This window comes from Colossoma macropomum, unplaced genomic scaffold, assembly GCF_904425465.1.
Source record: "Colossoma macropomum unplaced genomic scaffold, Colossoma_macropomum, whole genome shotgun sequence".
Lineage (NCBI taxonomy): Eukaryota > Metazoa > Chordata > Actinopteri > Characiformes > Serrasalmidae > Colossoma > Colossoma macropomum.
Window position 1 is genome coordinate 21,124,353 of NW_023494793.1, and position 18,611 is coordinate 21,142,963.

The window sequence follows — 18,611 nt, forward strand, 5'->3', positions numbered from 1 at the left end:
TAATATACAACACAATACATGATTGCTCAGTCACAACTTTAAAACAGGAGTCCAATTAATGGTTATTAATATGGTTATTATGATTATTAAAATGTATATATTAACCTTTTTATAAAGATTAACTAAACATTAATGGTTATATATCATGGGAAAACAAATTTACCTTCCTTTTTTTAACAGAAGAGTTTGATGTAATATGTACACATTGTTAAAGTTTCAAAATGTGCTGGTCACTGTCCAGGCCATGCAGTCTGTCTGTGGAAAATAAGCTGCAAAAACAGCCTGTTCTGAATCCACTGTTTTTGTCATGACATCATGAAAAACCAAAAAGGTCTGTGTAATTCTGAGGGATCAAGAGAGGTTGGAAAATGGTCATGTAAAAACATATTAAGACTTTTTAAAATACATAAGCCCAGAGAAATGTTGACCTCAGAGACAAAAGTAATACAAGAAAAATGTTGGAAAAGTTTGTGCATAAAAAAGATAAAGTAAATAATTACTTAGTCATTTAAAACAGAACGCAGACAATTGCTAAGTAGTTATTTGTGATGATTAGAAATTATTTTATGCTGTGTAAATGATTAAGATTTCAGGTTACAAACAACTAGACAACTAAAGAAATAACACATAACAAATATATTTATTAACAAATCATAATAAATGTAGTTTGCAATTCAGAATAAGTACTGATTATTTGCTGGTCAATAAAATAGTTAATAGTAAATAGTAAATAGTTAATAATTGAAACTGTTATGTAATTAGTCACAAACTATTAAGAAAAAGCTGCTGTCTATTAGGGCCTGATATTAGAAACTGTTACCGAGTATCTATATGTAATAAAAAAATTCTAGGCCTAACACTAACCATAACCTCATCAACCAAAAACAGATGTTTTTATCTCTTCAGATTAAAAACTTTTTATATATATTAATATCTCAATATGAAAAAGTGTACATTTTCAAATAGCAAGGGTTGCAATTTCGATTGACACACAAACATCTGTGTGTCATACACATGACAACACAAACACAACTAACTGGTGGTCTGGCACACTGCATTCAGTGTTCAAGCCTCAAGAAATGGATATCCTTGTGTTGCTGGCCAGAAAAACAGGCCTGAAAATAATTACAATTTGAACAGTCACAATATGCACCAGAAAAAAATAGATATTTTCCCCGTTTCATTCAGCCCTACTTTCACATACAACCCCCTAACCTGCTCAAGCTGTACACATGACTCTGAAGGCACATACATGTGCACACACACTCAGAGGAAGCCAGTGAAAAAAAACTGTATGTGTGTGTTTACTGAGGCTCGACTGGGCTAATTCAGTGCTGCCCTCTAAAGCTACGGAGCACAAAGCAGACCTGAGTGCAAGGATGCATGTGTGTGGTGCATCAGAGGAGCTGTGTGTGGAGTCAGTGTTTAGGTCTGGGGGAGCACCTGTGAGTGTGTGTTAGTTTACTTGGGGTTCGGTAGGGGGAAACGCATCCATCACTATGGCTGGTAGAGGTCACGGTCAGAGCAAAGCTACAGATCACAGCTTCACTTCCTCAAGCCAGACCACCTCAAGCAAACACACACGCACAGTTTACTCGCTGACAAACATCTGCGTTTAGCCTTGCTTCCAGCAGCAAACCACACAAGTCCTGTACTTAAGTTAAGTAGAGACATTCTTATTAAAATATTACTTAAGTAAAAGTGCTCTACTTTTATTTTTAGTTTTGTTATTTTGTTTTGTACGTTTAAATGTACTTCAGTATCAAAATGAAAAGTACTGCAGTGTTTCCCACACAGCTCCCCCTCCCCAAAGCATACTGATGACTACTCAAGTATATGTTGTCATTCTAACAATATCCAATTTCCATTTTGTGCCATGTGAACAAATTAAAACAAGAAAATATTCAATATTGTTATAAATAAACATAACACACAGTGCCATGGTCATCTTCAGGACCCGAATCTTCACTTTGAGAAGCCATCGTTTATTCGATTACACTGTCACAATAATGCTAAAACTGTGTATTCGGTAATGCACGATTGTGCATTCCGTATTGAGCGATTTGAGAAAAGGAGCAGTATAACTGGTTTGATTATTTTGAGAAACTGCATCTTATTTCTTTGGATATTATGGAAAATCTTGTGTTTACTGCATAGTCTCTTGCAGAAGGTAGTGGAGTGGAACTTAGGATACTTTACTCTAAAATGTTCTGGAGTGAAAGTCTCAAAAAATGGAAATACTCTGTAAAGCTACAAATACCTGAAAAACTACTTAAGTGCAGCAATGTAATGTGTTATGGCCCACCCTTGCCCACTATACATTCCTGCTTAAAGGGGAATTCAACTCATTTTTCAAATTTTCTGCATAATTAAATGGTTGAGATGTAAACAAAATTATTTAGAGTGGTTTAATGTGACATGTTTTGTTCTAGACAAACTTAGCAAGTCAGAATTGATCACAGTGGTGGTGATGGGAACCAGACATCTGAAGAGTTTAATTCCTTTGAAAACTCCCTCACAGAAAGTTATTACATGAAATGGTAATGAAGATGCTGACTGAGGTCTGAGACACAGTTTTATCTGTTTTATGATTGTGCTGAGGTAAAGTGTTGGCCTAAATTACACATGTTATGCATTTCTATAGGTATAAATGCAGGACAAGGCAAAATGGTCCCCAAAGAAAGCTTATTTACTACTATTTTGCCATAACCAACATTACACATAAAAGCATAAAAAAAAACTGTGGAATTCCTCTTTAGCCCACACTGCTGTGAGGACAGACGAAGAGGTGAAAAGAAGGAATTCTGGGAGAGGATAGAGAACAGGACGTGGCTAATTAACCTTCATTCATGACAGCTATAATGAAATCCGCTGTTAGCGTGAGTGCATGTATGTGTGCGTATGTGTGCAGGTGTAACAAGTCCGCTAGAAGAGACTCGAGAAACATCGCTATTTGCCCACCCTGCTGGGAGTGAGATTACATCAGTGCCTTGGCTAACTTCTTCATTTAGATAAGCGTAGCAGCTACACTTGTAATATTCAGAGTCTAATACCTGAGAACAATAGCATCACAGACTACTTTACAATGAACAATTACTGTAGACGGAAACAAAGCGACTAAATAAAATATACTTCTAACACATTCAATAACATTAAATTGAGCATGCAGAAATGCTCAAGAACAGTGTTTCCTTGGTGGCTTCTTTCATCTGAAAGGAGATAAATAAGGAGCGCCACCATTCTGCTTTTCCATCTGTCACTAATGAAAAAGGGAGGAGAAATGAATGGATAAAAGAGTGAAAGAAAAGAGGAAAGCACAAGCACATCTACCTAAAAGCAGGCCATGCTTACCTACTTGAGGAAAACACATCGACAATTGTCCTTCCTTTAATGCTAACAAAGCATCCCCTGATTTTCAGAAGCAATTTAGTGCGAGTCAATAGGCACACAGCACACAGTCATGAAAACCATTGTTTTTCCTTGAAACAGGGCTGCTAGACTCTCATTAGCGGTGAGTCACATCACAAAGCCCCCCGAGGAGAGAGACTTACCACTGTCTGTCTGGCCACACTCACTCTCTCTCTCTCTCTCTCTCTCTGGTGTGAGGATCAGTCAGCAGCTGCATTGCCAGCAGGCCGGCCGCTCCCAGGCCTAAGCCAGAGCAGAGCAGGGTTTGGAACCGCACTGAAATGCAAAGCTCAAGCATTCGGCCAGGAGAGGCTCTTATGGTAATCATTAGGCTGTCAACGTGAGGAACGCTCATGCATGTTTATAGACGCTCAATTCGCTGCTCATCACATCAACGCAGCAGCATTCCAGCTGACTGGGCCACAAGGGAACGTCATAGTACCCAAGGCATATTCAGTGCTGCTCAAATATATACTTAAAGGAATAATTTGGTGAAAATCTCAGCTCTTTTAAACAATTCTCCCCTTGCCCCAAATATACCAGACCAGTCAAAATGTTTGGTCTCTGATGTTTCTTTTATCTTTGATTTCACACTGAGCTGTTAAGCATCATGCAAACCACATGCCTAAATCATGACACACTAACTTCAAACTGCAGACGTGCTTGGACAAAGTTTAAGCTTCAAGATGGCTCCTGCTACTGTTCTTAGTTACAGTACTGTGCGGTACAGTACTGTCAATGGCCACCCTTCATTTATTTAATATTTAGTTAGGCTTTAAGTACAAGTAAGTAATTTTTCAGTATCAGGAAAAAAGTGCAAGACAATTATTTAAGAGAAAATAATTACACAGAAGCCTCAAAAACTAAATATGATATCAAATTCTTCAGTGTTTAGTTCATCATTTGCCTTTATTACAGTTTCCATTATTTTCAGAAGACTTGCTTTAAGATTTTCACAAAAATCTACACAGATTTTTTTCCACACCTCCGAAGTTCAGTCTTAGAAGTTGGTTGCATTTACTGCTTCTTATGATCCAAGCAATCTTAAACACATTCAAAGATGCTCAGGTCTGGACTGGGTGGCCAGTCCTTTTTTTTTTACGTTTTACACAAGTTAGGCAAAAATTGGTATCCATAATTTGCCACAGAAACATTTTAACAGACTTAACACATAACATACAGTGTCAGAAACATCATACGAAAGTCTATTTGAATTTACTTCCACTGTTTTTCACTTACATTAGCCTTATAGCTTCAGTGCAGGACTAAAGAAGCAAACTTCAGACACCATACACACCTTGGCTGATCAGCTACACTTGAGGTGAAACAGCGAGAAAACTGATCATATTTGATTTTTCAACAAACTATTCCTTTAAACTTCATTCTCTGTCTCCAGCAGCTGAAGAGTCTGGAAAAGTACTTGCAAGGCTCACTTCTGGTCACTTAAGAAGGCCAAAAACATCGAGTAGATGTCAGTGAATTGCACTAAAAGTGTAATGGCAGAGCATGAAATTCTGGGTGCCAGACAAGAAAAAAAAAGCAGAAAAATTCCAGTTTTTATGGGAGCATGTCTGCTTGGCTTCGGTCTAAATCGCTCTCTTCCTGACCAGAGGATTATCAATGGAACAAGATTCATCAATCAAGTCAGAGCAGGGTATGACTCATACTGTATGCAATAATGCATAGCTGTCAATACATTAAAAAAAAATTGAAACCAGTTATTTTATGCTGTTTTTACTCAACGTGTCAACTATCACAGAACTTTATCATAGACTTTTATGTCATGTTATGTAATGTTTTGTGTGTGTGTGTGTGTGTTGTTGGTGAGGTGGTGTATCTCAAATCTTCATGGATATTAGGGTTGACCAATGTGGACATTTTGTGATTGATCGGTAATATCCATAATATTGGTCGATATAACTAAATATAGTGAAAAATTAAATAGGAAAAAGTAGAAAAATTAATAGATTTCTATAGTTTTAGTTATACAGCGCTTCTCTAACATAATCCTCAAATGTCACTAACCATCTTAAATAAAGTGGGGAGGGCAAGGGGGACTTCCACTAGCAAGATTCTCAGTGGTTTCACTGGCTTCTATTACCTGGCATTTTGTGTGCTTCTTTTTTAATCCATGGACGTGATTTTGTGTTTATATTTTCCAATTCAAAATTATTTATTTAATTTCCAGTCAAAACAACAATTAAGTACAAGTTATTAACTTTTAGTGTCCCATATTTAACATACATTTAACAGAAAACACAGAAGCTTCAGCAACTAAATATAACATCAAGTGTCCACACTTTGCCTTAATTACAGCTTCTATTCTTTTCAGGAGTCTTGCTTTCAGAAATCTGCAGGGATATTTTTCTACATCTGCAAAATTCAGTCTTAGAAGTTGGTTCACATCTTCCGCTTCTTAGGATCCAAGTATCCCAAACACATTCAGGTATGTTAAGGTCATGACTCATTTTTTTTTCTTTTTTGTCTCTTTCCTTTTCTCGGTAACGGCTTATTGACAGCTACACATCCTTTCAGACTCATAGTGTTGAGTTGTCTTGTGGAGGGATGGACAAAAACACCTGTAAACTGTTTCAAATCTGAAGCAAGAGTGGAGCTTGATTTTCTCTCAAAGACTCTTTTCTAAAGGTGATGGTGACAGATTTTCTCTATATCTTTCAATTATTTTTTGCACTCAAAGTTTGAAAACTCTTGTTTTTGCACTTCTTTTCTTTTAACTAAGTGGATTATCTTATGTTTAATCTCCTCAGAAATATATATCTTAACTTGTACTGAATGGCCATTTTGACTTGAAATTAAATAAATGAAGGGTGGTCTCTGACTTTTGCACAGCATTCTAAGTATATCATATTCTATAATATTAGCTTGGAAACCACTAGTTAACATTGTCCACACATCAGAGATGTCTGTTATAATGTAAAAATAAACTTTTAATTATTAGTGCTTTATTTTTGGGATATTTAACTTCAGCCGATAACGTCTGCAAACCGATATATTGATCGGGTCCAAAGGGGAATCAGAATAAAAGCCCAAACATAAAAAAAATGATCATCGCCGTGATTTCGGTACAAGCAGTGGTCACATCCCAATACTGCATATGGGACTCAGTAAAGGACTCAATTTGATTAGAAACCTTCTATTACGGGAAAAAAAAGCAAACTCAATTTAACATGCAACAAAGCACTTTCAATGCACTAAAAGCAGAGCAAATCTAAGCAGAACCGCCTGCTCTTATTTCTTCAATCTCTCTCATTTCAGATTCATTTACTGTCAGGTATCTCAAACACGCTTTCAATCAAGCTCAAGTTAAGGCATGCAGGGGCCTTCAATACAGTCAACAGTGCCTCTCGCAGTCGGAATGGACAGAGGTCGCTGCAGAGAACTTGCGGCATGGCCCCTCGGCCTGGAGAGAGTGGAAAGTAATACGTTACGCACATAAAACCTAGATCTATTTTAAACCCCAGAAAATTATACATTTCCCTTTCTTGTGTGAGCGCATCTTGGGTTTCAGTCTGCTGGGAGCGCACCGCTACAGGGGCCTTCTGTGACCTCCTTGCATACAAAAGTGTATCCAAGACAACACTGAAGGGGGTCCCTGTCCACTCTCATCCCGCTCATCCTTAAAGCACATTAGCCTTGGCTAAAGCCTCCTGCCTTTGATGCGCTCTTTATGGGAAAAATCGATGGGGGGGGTGGGGGAGGTGGCTGGAATCCGCTGCCCACTTTTTTCTCCACGGCTGACCAGACACTGGCCATTACCCCAAACCGGAACAGCTTGTGCTGTTTTACATGACCATGGCGAGCTACAAAAATGGAGTGAGCATGAATATATTGTTTTGCAACTTCCTGATTATGAGCAGACAGAGGGTTCATTCGTATGCGTGTGGCGGCCTCACGGGTGCAAGCAGATGTTTCCTACAAAATAATGCTGCAACGCGATAGCCCACACTGCACGCATACAATACGGACAAATGAATGTATTCCCTTCACCAGGAGTCATAGAGTCTCAGAGACTCTGCCATTATTTAGCCTGACACTTTGGAATTACACTACAGCTCTCTGCACTTGGACTTTCCAAGCACCTTAATTTGCAACAGTAGAAGGCTCGATTGCGCGAGATTTTATGTGCTTGCAAATGGAAGGGAGGTGCCCGCCATCATCGTGGTGATGTCACTTTTCATCAGACATTTGGAAACAGCTTGTAAACAGAAAGATAAACAGATCACAAAGACACTGTTTGCATTCTTGATATCTTTGCTTTGTCTTAACAGATGTGCTTTAATGCAAAAATGATTTTCAATGGCAGTCATGTAAAAACTGAAAAGCCTTTATTACATTATGGCTGTGGACATAACAGCCAAATACTTTAATCTGTCAATAGCCATCATCAGCTTTTTATCCTTTTGTCCGCAGCCTTGTAAATAATGACGGCTTTTCAACCTTTCATTGAATGGAAATTAATTGTTGTACTTCAACACCTACTCAGAGCACCTTCATTAGGTATTCTATTGCCAAAATTACCTTTTCACAACTGCTTTCTTTTGTTGCAACTGTTGTGAAGTTGGACAAGCTTTACAGAACGATGGCAATAAATCTCATTAAAGTTAATGGGACACTGTAGCACACTTTCTTTATCTTTACATTTATGGCATTTGACAGATGCTCTTATCCATAGCTTACAGTTTTAATATTGTTACAGAGGAAGGTGAATGTAGCATTAGGAGTCTTGCCCAAGTACCGTTACTGTTATATAAAGTGTCCTTGCCCAGGCTGGGAACTGAACCCCAGTCGCCCACTATGCCATACCAACCCCTTTTACTCGCATACAAAGTAAATGTCATCAGATCTTACTAACACACTCCAAGGGTGCACTTATATTTGTAGTTTGGTTCCTGTGCTCCAGACCAAAACAGAAAATGACACACTGTTCCGTTTTAGTTCTGGTTTGCACAGCATTCACACTGACAAATTTGACATGGAACCAAAAGATTGTTCTAAATCAATAAGGCACAAGAAGCAGCGTATTGCATTTCCAAAGACACGAAGCAAAGTAAAATCACTATGATATGTGGCCTCGAGCAGATTACTGCGTACAATGTGTGTACATTGTGTATTTGATAATGGTTCTGAAACACGCCTCAGCCTTCAAAACCAAATCTATCTGTTCTATAATCACTGATTCAGAGCTCATGAGCAGATGATTAACACAGAAAGCAGAAATTTGTCTCTTGGACATAGCAAAAAAGAGAGACCAGAGTTCATTTTTGGCCTGTTCAGACACCAGACAAGGGTTTGCATGGCAGCGCTCCATTGTTCTAAAAAGCCACACTAACAGAGCAATCACACTAGGGTTTGTGTGATTCCTGTCTTGTCCTAAATTAAAACGGCGAGAGTTCTGTGCAAAAATGGAATAAGATTTTCTGTATTTTCTGTGTTCTGTGAAGCTCATCTAATCTGGAAACAATTGGCATATTTGTGGGAGGAGCATGGATACATCAATTTGTTAGCATTCTGGATTTATTCTAGACATGCTTTAGTGTTCCCTAAATAAGTGTGTGTGTGTGCGTGTGTGTGAGTTCAGATAGAAGCAGGGCGATAACCCCGGCTGGGCTGATTTATGACTCTTATTCCCTGTGTGGCTTTGAGCTGACGTGCAATGGGCTGAAGGCGCTGCAGTTGGATGCCTGAGGGCTGGATCAGGCCTCAGATACAATCTACTGTCCATGACATCCTCAGCACTGATAACAGCAGGCCAGCACCAAACACACTGCACCCACATTTCCTCCTCTACAAATCCAATAACAGCTGGGAGAGAAAGTACATCTTTCTCAGCAGCAACACACACCCCACACGTGCACAAAAGCCTGTGCTATAAGCTAAAGTGCGAGGCTATGTGAACACTGTGACAGAACCCATAGACTGCGAGATATCTTTCAGCTCACATTCTGTTTCCACTTCACCACTGCGCCATCACGAACGAAGGAAATTGTTTCTCTTGATGGCTAATGATTTCCTGTCGGGAAAATAAATGAAGCGACATGCAAGAAAAGGTAAAGAGAGCAAAAAAGGGAAAAAACTTCTACTGTGAAGTGGGAATTGAACTGTAAGACAGGACAGTGCACATCTGATTTCTCCATCTATATGTGTATGTGTGCAGAAGGACTAAGGTTGTCACTATCGATTATATCAACAACTGAATCATCTACTGATTATTTTGATGATAAATCCAATAATCAGAACTTAACTGAACAACAGCAAACCATGCAAAGCCTTCCAAAGATTAAAAAACACTCTTCAATTAAGTAAACAGATGAATAGGAATATCTGCTGCTGTGCAAAAGTCAGAGACCATTCATTTATTTAGTTTTCAGTCTGAACAGCCATGAATTCAAGCTACTCATTTTTCAAGATATAGCTGAGGAGATTAGCCATAACATAATCTACTTGCATAAGAAAAGAGAAAATAAATGAAAAACAGGAGCTTCCAAAACAGGAATTCAACAATTTAGATGTAACGCAAGATCTGGAAAACCACCGAAACTGTCACCATCAAATAATCAGTACTGAAAGCTTTCATCATTGAGAAACAGTAGAAAAATCAAGCAACACTCCGCTTCAGATCTGAAAAAGTCCACAGCTGTTTCTGTCCAGTGTGAGAAGACAACTGTGAGTCTGAGAGGATGTTTAGCTGTTAAGACGAAGTTACTGAGAAAAAGAAATACACTAAAAAGGAAGAAAATTTGCAAAATCAGACCAAAAAGCTTCTGATGTTTTAAGAAAAGTGGTCCAGAGTCCAGACCTCAACATCACTGAATGTGTTTAGGATTGTGAGAACCAACTTCTAAGACTGAACTTTGAAGATATGGAAAAATATCCCTGCAGATGTCTTTAAAAAACTGAAAGCTGGTCTCATGAAAATAAATGTAAGGCAAAATGTGGACTCAATAAATATTGATAAATTTAGTATTATATTTAGTTGTTGAGACTAAATATAATTTTATAGTACATCCACCAATAAAGACAGCATCACGCTTCTTTTATATAGTGATAGAAAACATAGTAGCACTACAATTCCATGCTGATCTACTTTACCATACCCAGCACGCTTGCATCGTAACTCCTTTGGCTGCAGGTTTAAATGAGCATTATTTTAAATATGCATTATGATCATGCATACTGCCAACTACTCACCAATAATTCACTGAAAAGGTACTGTTTTTCAATCGCGTCATCGTGACACCCTTAATTAGGACATCTCTATTCTACAGTCTTTCACACACACAAATTACATGGAAAACTTCCAGTTTCACTTACGCAATGTCTAGGGATCAAACCTGAAAGGTGAAATCAAGTAAATTTACATCTGAAAGCAAGCATAAAAATAAGCTCTGCCCAGTCAGACAAACTGTTTACTCAGCTTGCTGGATCTTTAAATGAAAGAAATAAATATTTAAAATTTAATTCACCTTAGTGGACCTTTAAATCAGAGAAATAAGGTTATGCACTGGTCACTGCTGCATGAGGCACAAGACTATACGTCATGCGCTCCAACAGAATTATGATGCCCATATTGAACAGCATTATTAAAATAGTAGGAGGGTATTTTGAGGAAGAGTTATTGCCTCTACAGAGCATTTAAATCTAATATGTACAGTACATACTACTTTCCATTCAACAGGTCAATAACTCAGAACACCACACCCATTCACCTTGAGCGGCTCTACAGAATTCTGAGGCATAATATAAAGAAAGTGCTCACTTTGGCCATGGAGCAGTACGTTTAAGACCTACTCCAAATGACTGCATTCAGTCACTGCAGTGGCAGACTACAAAAAGGCCCCAAAAGAAGTGATATTTACCAGAGAGCTGGCCTGTCACAGGCAATCCCACAGCTGAACTGCTTTATTTGTGTTTTGCACACAAGCCTTCGTCTGCCCTCAGCATGATCAAAACCAAGCCTGAGCCTCTCTCAGGGTGCTGAAGTCATCGGCCACACACCTATCATTAACATAGACGAGGAATACGCTCTGGGTCGAGCATCTGAATCTGATTAGACTTATTTTGGAGAGAGATTTAGGAATGTGTCTCTGTGTATTCTGAGATATGGTGTTTGTTAGTGTGGTGGGTATTTGTGTTCGCATTTGGAAGGCCAAGATACAGGAGAGTTGAGAGCTAAGTTGAGTTCATACTAGGGCTGTAACAAATGATTATTTATTTAATTGAATACCCTATCAGTTACACTTTAACTGGCTACTGGCTAATCTATTATGATTCTTAGCACAATTAAACGATAAATGACATTGCCGTCAACATTGACCCTAATGCATTATAACATATTAGCAGTGTGGTAGGCTAATAGCATACATTCAAACCTTTGCATGTTTTTTAAATATCAAAAAAGAATGGTCTCTGCATGAGATTTTTGGCCTCATCAACACAGCACCTGGATTTTTTTTAAAAACATTTTCTCTGTTTAAAAAAAAAATCTTCGTCCACATTAGGAGCACTTTCGAAAACCTCTGCATTCACACGAGAACACAAAAACCACTTGAAATTGCTCATGTGAGCATGCCAGCCCAGTAGAAGGCGATAATACCTACCAAATTTATGTTGTCTCAAGGAACACACTGTGAGCATGCAGACTGAGCAAAAGTGCTACGTGCTAGCAATTTCTAACAAAGTGATGACAGTTTTACACAGTCAGCTTTGACTCTCTGGCTGGCAGACCTCTGTAAAATTCAAAGCATGAATACTGCCAGAAAATAAAAGCTTAAAAAAGTGAAAAAAGCTACTGGTTGCCATGGATTTGTTTATGTCACATACGCCTGTGCCAACACCTCTGACACTTAAAAGCTGAAAGCTTAAGCTTTGGGAGCATGTGCAGCCAGTATAGAAGGCTACACTGATCTGCACAGGAGCGTGCTGCTAGTGGCAGGGGTAAAGTGCAAAAACAACATGGTTTCCAATTCTAATGTAGAGTGTGCTTCACGTAGCTGTTCTCTCAAGCAAAAGGGGAAAAAAAGAAATATACATAGTTATAGTAGCAACATACCCACCATTGTGGTCAGCATGCTACCATTGTAGTGATCGCTGCAGCCTGTATTTTCATAATTGATATTTTGACTAACCATTGCAGCACTACTTTATAAAGAAACAGAATTGGCTTCTTATCCACTGCATTAACAGTAGTTTGGGCCCCACAGAGGTTACAAATTAACACACAGAGACAACAGCGTAATTGCATTTAGTTGGTTACAGACTATAATTAGGAAAAGGGTTATGAGAGAATGCCAAATCTGTGGTATCTGTGTAAGTACAGTTATTGTGTGGCAAAGTCCACTGCAGATTAAGATCCTTTGGGGCTGGCAATGGAATTTTGCTTTTGGCACAACAGTGGTTTAGACTGTGATGCAATACTGTGTCACAACTTCAGCGTTGCTGTACATTTTTTAAAAACTAATTTAATGCTTTTTATTTCCTTTGAGAGACCTCAAGGGAAAAACAAACACAACATACAAGTCGAGATAGCGAGAGTCCAGCATAGGCCACAGGACCACTTTCAACTGTATATTTTGGTTCCGAATTCTTCAATACAGACAATGACTCTTTCAACCCCATTCTTTAAGCATCATCTTACAATTTAATACCAAATACAACAAACAGTAAAAATAAGATATTCTTAAACGTTGATGTAGTAGTCTTTCAGTCTAATTAAAAGCTAGCCTGTCAGGCTTACTTCAAATTGTCACTAGGAACAGTGTTTTTTGCAGCTAAGGAAAGAGCATGGACTCACATGGAGTATCTTTTTTGATCAGGGCTCCCCCCAACATGACCCCCAAAAATAGTTTAACCTTTTAACTGGTTAACTTTCCCAGATGTTATCATTATGCTATGTTCTGGGGATGATGGCATTTGTGTGATTGGCCAGTGGCCACACACTGAGAATGCAGTGGCCCATCTGATCTGTGCACTGTCCCAGGCAGTCTCCATTCATTTTAAATAGGACTAGATCAGAATCGACTATGCGTTTCTCTCTTTCTTACTCTCTCAGCAGCCCACACACATAGCGGCCCATCGGGAATTGTCCTCCTGATGGCCAGTCCATTACTGCTTCTGACCCTTGGCGTGCGGTTATACCCCAAACCAAACCAGGCATGCTTTTGAGTTTGAAGTTCAAGTATAAATAAGTTTAATATTTGTTTTATTCCTCAGTCAATTCGCAACCAAGACAAGTGCAATCACAGTCCCATGTGTGATGACAACTGTGCATATCAGGACGACGAGTGCAAAAGCTGCAGTGCAATATGGCATGGAAAATTCAGGCCAAGGCAATGTGTGTATATGATGTGGTGTTTAGGATGAGTTTATATGTCTAATTGTAATTTACTGTCTCGAAATCTATCTACTGTACTCCGTCCTTGATCTAATTACATATAATTGTGCTGTATGAGAACTGATTAGAGTTATTATTAGTATGTTTTTGACAGTGATGAAATAGAGCTGCTGTGATACTAAACACATTTCAGAGGAATCTGACAGTCCAATTATAATGTATTATAAGAACTAAGAGTGGGAAAATGTATCAATTTCAATCTATACTGATACTCAAAACAGCATGTATATCATTTGTGGAGTAGAATAAAAGTCTTGATCTATTTTCATAAGTGAAAATCTGGCTGTTTTTATAGGTGTTGGAGGAAGCACAGGTGATCTCTCAAGTTAGTAGCTATCATGAGATGGAAGGGCCTAAACGGGGTGGGAATTGGCAACAACTGAACTGAACACAAACAAACAACAACAACAAAACTAAAGAGACAAAAACATGTGGTGTATTGTTTCTGTCTGCACTAAGCTATTGTGTAAATAGTCGTCTCTTTGTATATTCCATGTTTTTTTTGGAAATAATTTTGAATTGTAACATAAAATAACAATCAAACTGCGGTAAAATTTGATATTTCATGTTGCACTGAACCGTTTCCTAAAGAATCACAATCGAATTGAATCGTTGTGAGGTCAGAGATTTACAACCCAATAATAACTAGTATATGTTCCTGTTCTCTCTCTCTTAAATACACAATTTCAGTGTTTTCTTTTCCCTTTCCAATCCAAGTAAAGTACGGTCAAAGCTGGGAAAACATGGATTAGTGAGAAATCCCAGCATTGCGAGTTGTTTCCCCTCATCAGAGGTGAGGTTACATGAGGTGAGGAGCCTGACTCGAGCGGCAGAGTCAAACTTAATTAAAACCGTAGAAGTAAAGAGTGGAGAAGCGAAACATGCCTTCATATTTGGAGCGTTCTGGTAAAGCGCGGAGGGAGAAGGAGCAAATTCAGAGAGACATGGTCAATACAGGAAATTAATTAGCCTGAGGGGCAAGCAGAGGGCACGGGCATTTCTCTGAGTGCGGCTACAGTCTGATTTAAAACAGCCAACCAGCCTTTTCCCAGTGCTCTGCCGGCCTGATGGGCCTCAGATAGGCTTCCCTCAGCAGGCACAGTGGAGCACTGTGGCTCTTTTGAAGTGTTTTATGACTATGCTGTGTTTGCGACGGAGGCAGGAAAACAGACCAACATCCTGCCAGGCTGTGTGAAGCCTTATAATGAAGTCTGAGGGTGATAACCCGGAGCAGCCCAGAGTCGCGCTTAACACTGAGAGATGGAGCTGATTGAGCTGCTACACATTCACGCATACTCGCTATAACCCTTTATAGCCGCAAAAACAGGGGAAACTGAGATGAAACGTCTCAAGATAAGGATGGTGGGTCTTGCTGTCTGTGTATGCGTGTCTGTGTGTCCATGTTTTTGTACATTTTTAGGACAAATGTATTCAAACTGTGGAAAAAAACAGAATAAAATGGGTTGAACCATAAAACTAAAGTAAAAATAAAGCTCTTTTAAACAAAAGACATGACATTTAGGTAGTTACTTACATACAGCATAGTGTATGGGATAGTACAGCTAAGCTTCAGGAATGCACTAAGTAGTTATAGAGAAAAACAAAGAAACAAACAAAAACTTTTACAGAAAATATAGAGTAGAAATTTGTAAACTCTGGTATCGAATAACTTTAAAAATCGCTTAGCTTTCGAAAAGATGACCTTTATTGTGAAAGGAAAGTTGAAGGACATTTTTGGTATATGGGAGAATTTCTTACATTCCATTAAGAATTCCACATCCTGACAATATATGTATATACTAAGGTTGTGAAATGTAACATGTTAATAACAAACTAACAAATTATTAACAGCACTATTTTTTTTTTAACCACAACAGCGCAAATTTAGTTTGACCCTTCAAAACTATCTGTAGCAGTGCAGGCTGAAGTCCAGCTGTAAGTCTCCCTTTTTAATTCCATATTTAAATGGCTTTTTGGCACCTCCGGCAGACTACACTGGACAGTGCTTGCGGGAGACCTATAAATAAATCAATGAGCAGCAAACTAACAAAACCAAGCGCAAAGTAGAAAGCTCCAGTTCTTATGCTCTGTTGCATCACTCATTATAGAGTCCCAAACTGCCTCTGGAAGCAACATCAGCACAAGAACTGTGCATTGGGAGCAACATGAAATGGGGTTCCATGACTGAGCAGCTGCACACAAGCCTAAGATTACTATGTACAATGCCAAGTGTTGGCTGGAGTGGTGTAAATCACACCACTACTGGCTTCACTAGCTGGCAGTCTGATGGACGAACGTGGGTTTGGCTGATGCCAGGAGAACACTACCTACTGGAATGTACTGTGCCAAAAGTATGGTGAATGAGGGATAATGGGGCTGTTTGCAGGGTTTGGGCTCAGCCCTTTAGTTACAGTGAAAACAAAAAGACATTTTAGGCAATTACATACTTCCATTTTTCACAGATCCATAAAGACACGGTTTGACGAGTTTGGTGCGGAGGACCTCCAGTGAACATGGGATAAACTAGAACATCGAATGTGAGCCAGGGCACATATATGGGTCCTGACGAGGCACAAAAACAAGTGTGTGGTGTGTATGCGATGTGAGGAAGCAGGGGCCATTCCATCAGTATTGTAGTACCTCTCTTATCTTAACCTTACACTCATAAAAACAAACACACACCGTAAAGCAGTGATAAACATGAAAAGCTGGGGAGTGGCACGGGCCACATATGCAGACTCTAACAGCACACTGTTTACACACAACCACGACAGTTTAGTTTATCCTGCGCCTCCACTCTCTCCATCTCACACACGCGTCCCTGCGGGAGGCTGAGGCAGGACCACAGCAACCACAACAGCCTGTGTAGCCAGTCAACAACAAACAGACACGCACACATATCACTGCTGTAGCCCTCCCTGACCGCCAAGGGTGTAACCTCCTCTATGTCATTACATATATAATGAATGAGCAGCTGCTGCTGGACGCCAGACTTAAAGCAAAAGGCGATACTGATTAAACAATACCGAGACAAGGAAATGTAAGAAAAGCCCTGAAGCGCTAAATGCCTTTACGGATAGAAGCTGATCCACCTGGCAGGGAAAAATAACTCTTTTATGGCAATTACACACTTTAATACCAGGCACAGCTGGGGGGCTCAAATGCTTACATATAGGCTCAATGCTTTTGAGTATAATTTATCAGAAAATAAGGCACATACAGCAAAAAATACATTTACCAGTTGCACTATAGAGGTTGAAGAAAAAGGGTATAAAAGTTAGACCACCTTCTATTTTGTATGAAAATTAGTTTATGGATAAATCAATGTCTAATCTTTACTGTTTGTTATTAAAGCAACAGTTCTAATCCCAAATGTAGCAGATCATCCAAATGACGTTTTTTCAGTGCTACTAAAAGCTGCAGCTATAGACTGTAATACTGGATGCTAGTTTGATGTTAGTTTGTGCACATTACTCTGGTCTTACTTAGTTTCTACTCATTGACTACAAGGTGTTGCTTATGACATTTAAAGTTCTTAATGGCTCTTAACCAAATATTTAGAAGAGCCATTTTGTCCTTTCAACAAAAATCAAGCCACTTTGGGAGCCACAACATTTTATATCCATTTTTACCATCTTGGCTGTAAATATGTCTCAGTACATGCTAATGTACTAACGCAGACTTACTTTGCTCTGCTGTAAATTCAGCTATAGCTGCTTTTCTTGCATCTCCGGCAGGAAACAAAAATAGAACAGTTTCTTGTAAATCTCTCAACGTTTGATTTTTTACAAGGCAGAAGTCAGCTTCTCGTTCAAATTTTCCCGTTCCACCTTAAATGGCGTCTGATGCGCCAGAATGTAACTGCTGCACCATTTAAGGTGGAACCAGAAAATTTGAAAAAAGACAATTTCACGACTTTTTAGTGTTGGACAGTTTCTTGTTGCAGATTAAATGTGTCAGGAAACCAACTGGAGTGCTTGTAAATGCAAATGCAAAATTCGTTAGCTACTAGCTAGGCGAGATTGTTTCTGCATTGCTATGGTGACCAGCAGTCTGCGTCACAACCTTCAGGGTTAAAGGGAGAATAAGCAGTAATAAGCTACATTAACTTTGTTTAAGACTATTTATTGTTAAAACTGTGTTAGAACGACAGCAGAGTTTTATTTTACTGCATAGGTGGATTATTTTTTTTTTACCTAAAAATCTTAATTCTGCTGTGGAGCCACAACAGGGCAGTAAACGAGCCACATGTTGCCAACCCCTGGTCTAGTTGGTGGAGGATTATTTTCTTATACACCTCCTGAACTATGGAACAGCACTCCAGATAATATTAAGAATGCAAGCTCGATAGGTGGTTTTAAATTCAGATTAAAGCAAATTTGTTTAGCCTAACATGTGACAAGAGTATTGCAGCTTATTTTCTCCTGTTTGTAATTGTGCTGCTATCGTCATTTGGAGTGCAGTGTTTTTATCTTTCCAGTGTGCTTTACTTATATTCCTGTGTGAAGCACTCTCAAAGTGTATTTTTTATTTACATTATATAGATTATTATTATTATTATTATTATTATTATATTATTATTATTAATATTATTATAAGAACCTGCTCTCTAGTTTACTGCTGTGCCACACAGTGACATTACTAAAGAACTTGATATGAGGCAATTGTGTGATTATTTAGGCATGCGGCCTGTACAATGTTAATTGGTGGGGTATAAGCTTTCACTACTAGTTAGCTACAGTAGCTGTGTAGCTCCAGTGCAAAAATAAACAGCAAACTTTAGACACCAAAC

General features: G+C 38.8%; 1 protein-coding gene across 1 annotated transcript in view; it reads right to left on the minus strand.

Moving 5' to 3' along the window:
* The window catches only part of fbxl17 (F-box and leucine-rich repeat protein 17), a 335,686-nt gene that overhangs the window by 15,751 nt on the left and 301,324 nt on the right, over positions 1 to 18,611 (minus strand). The window lies entirely within an intron of this gene.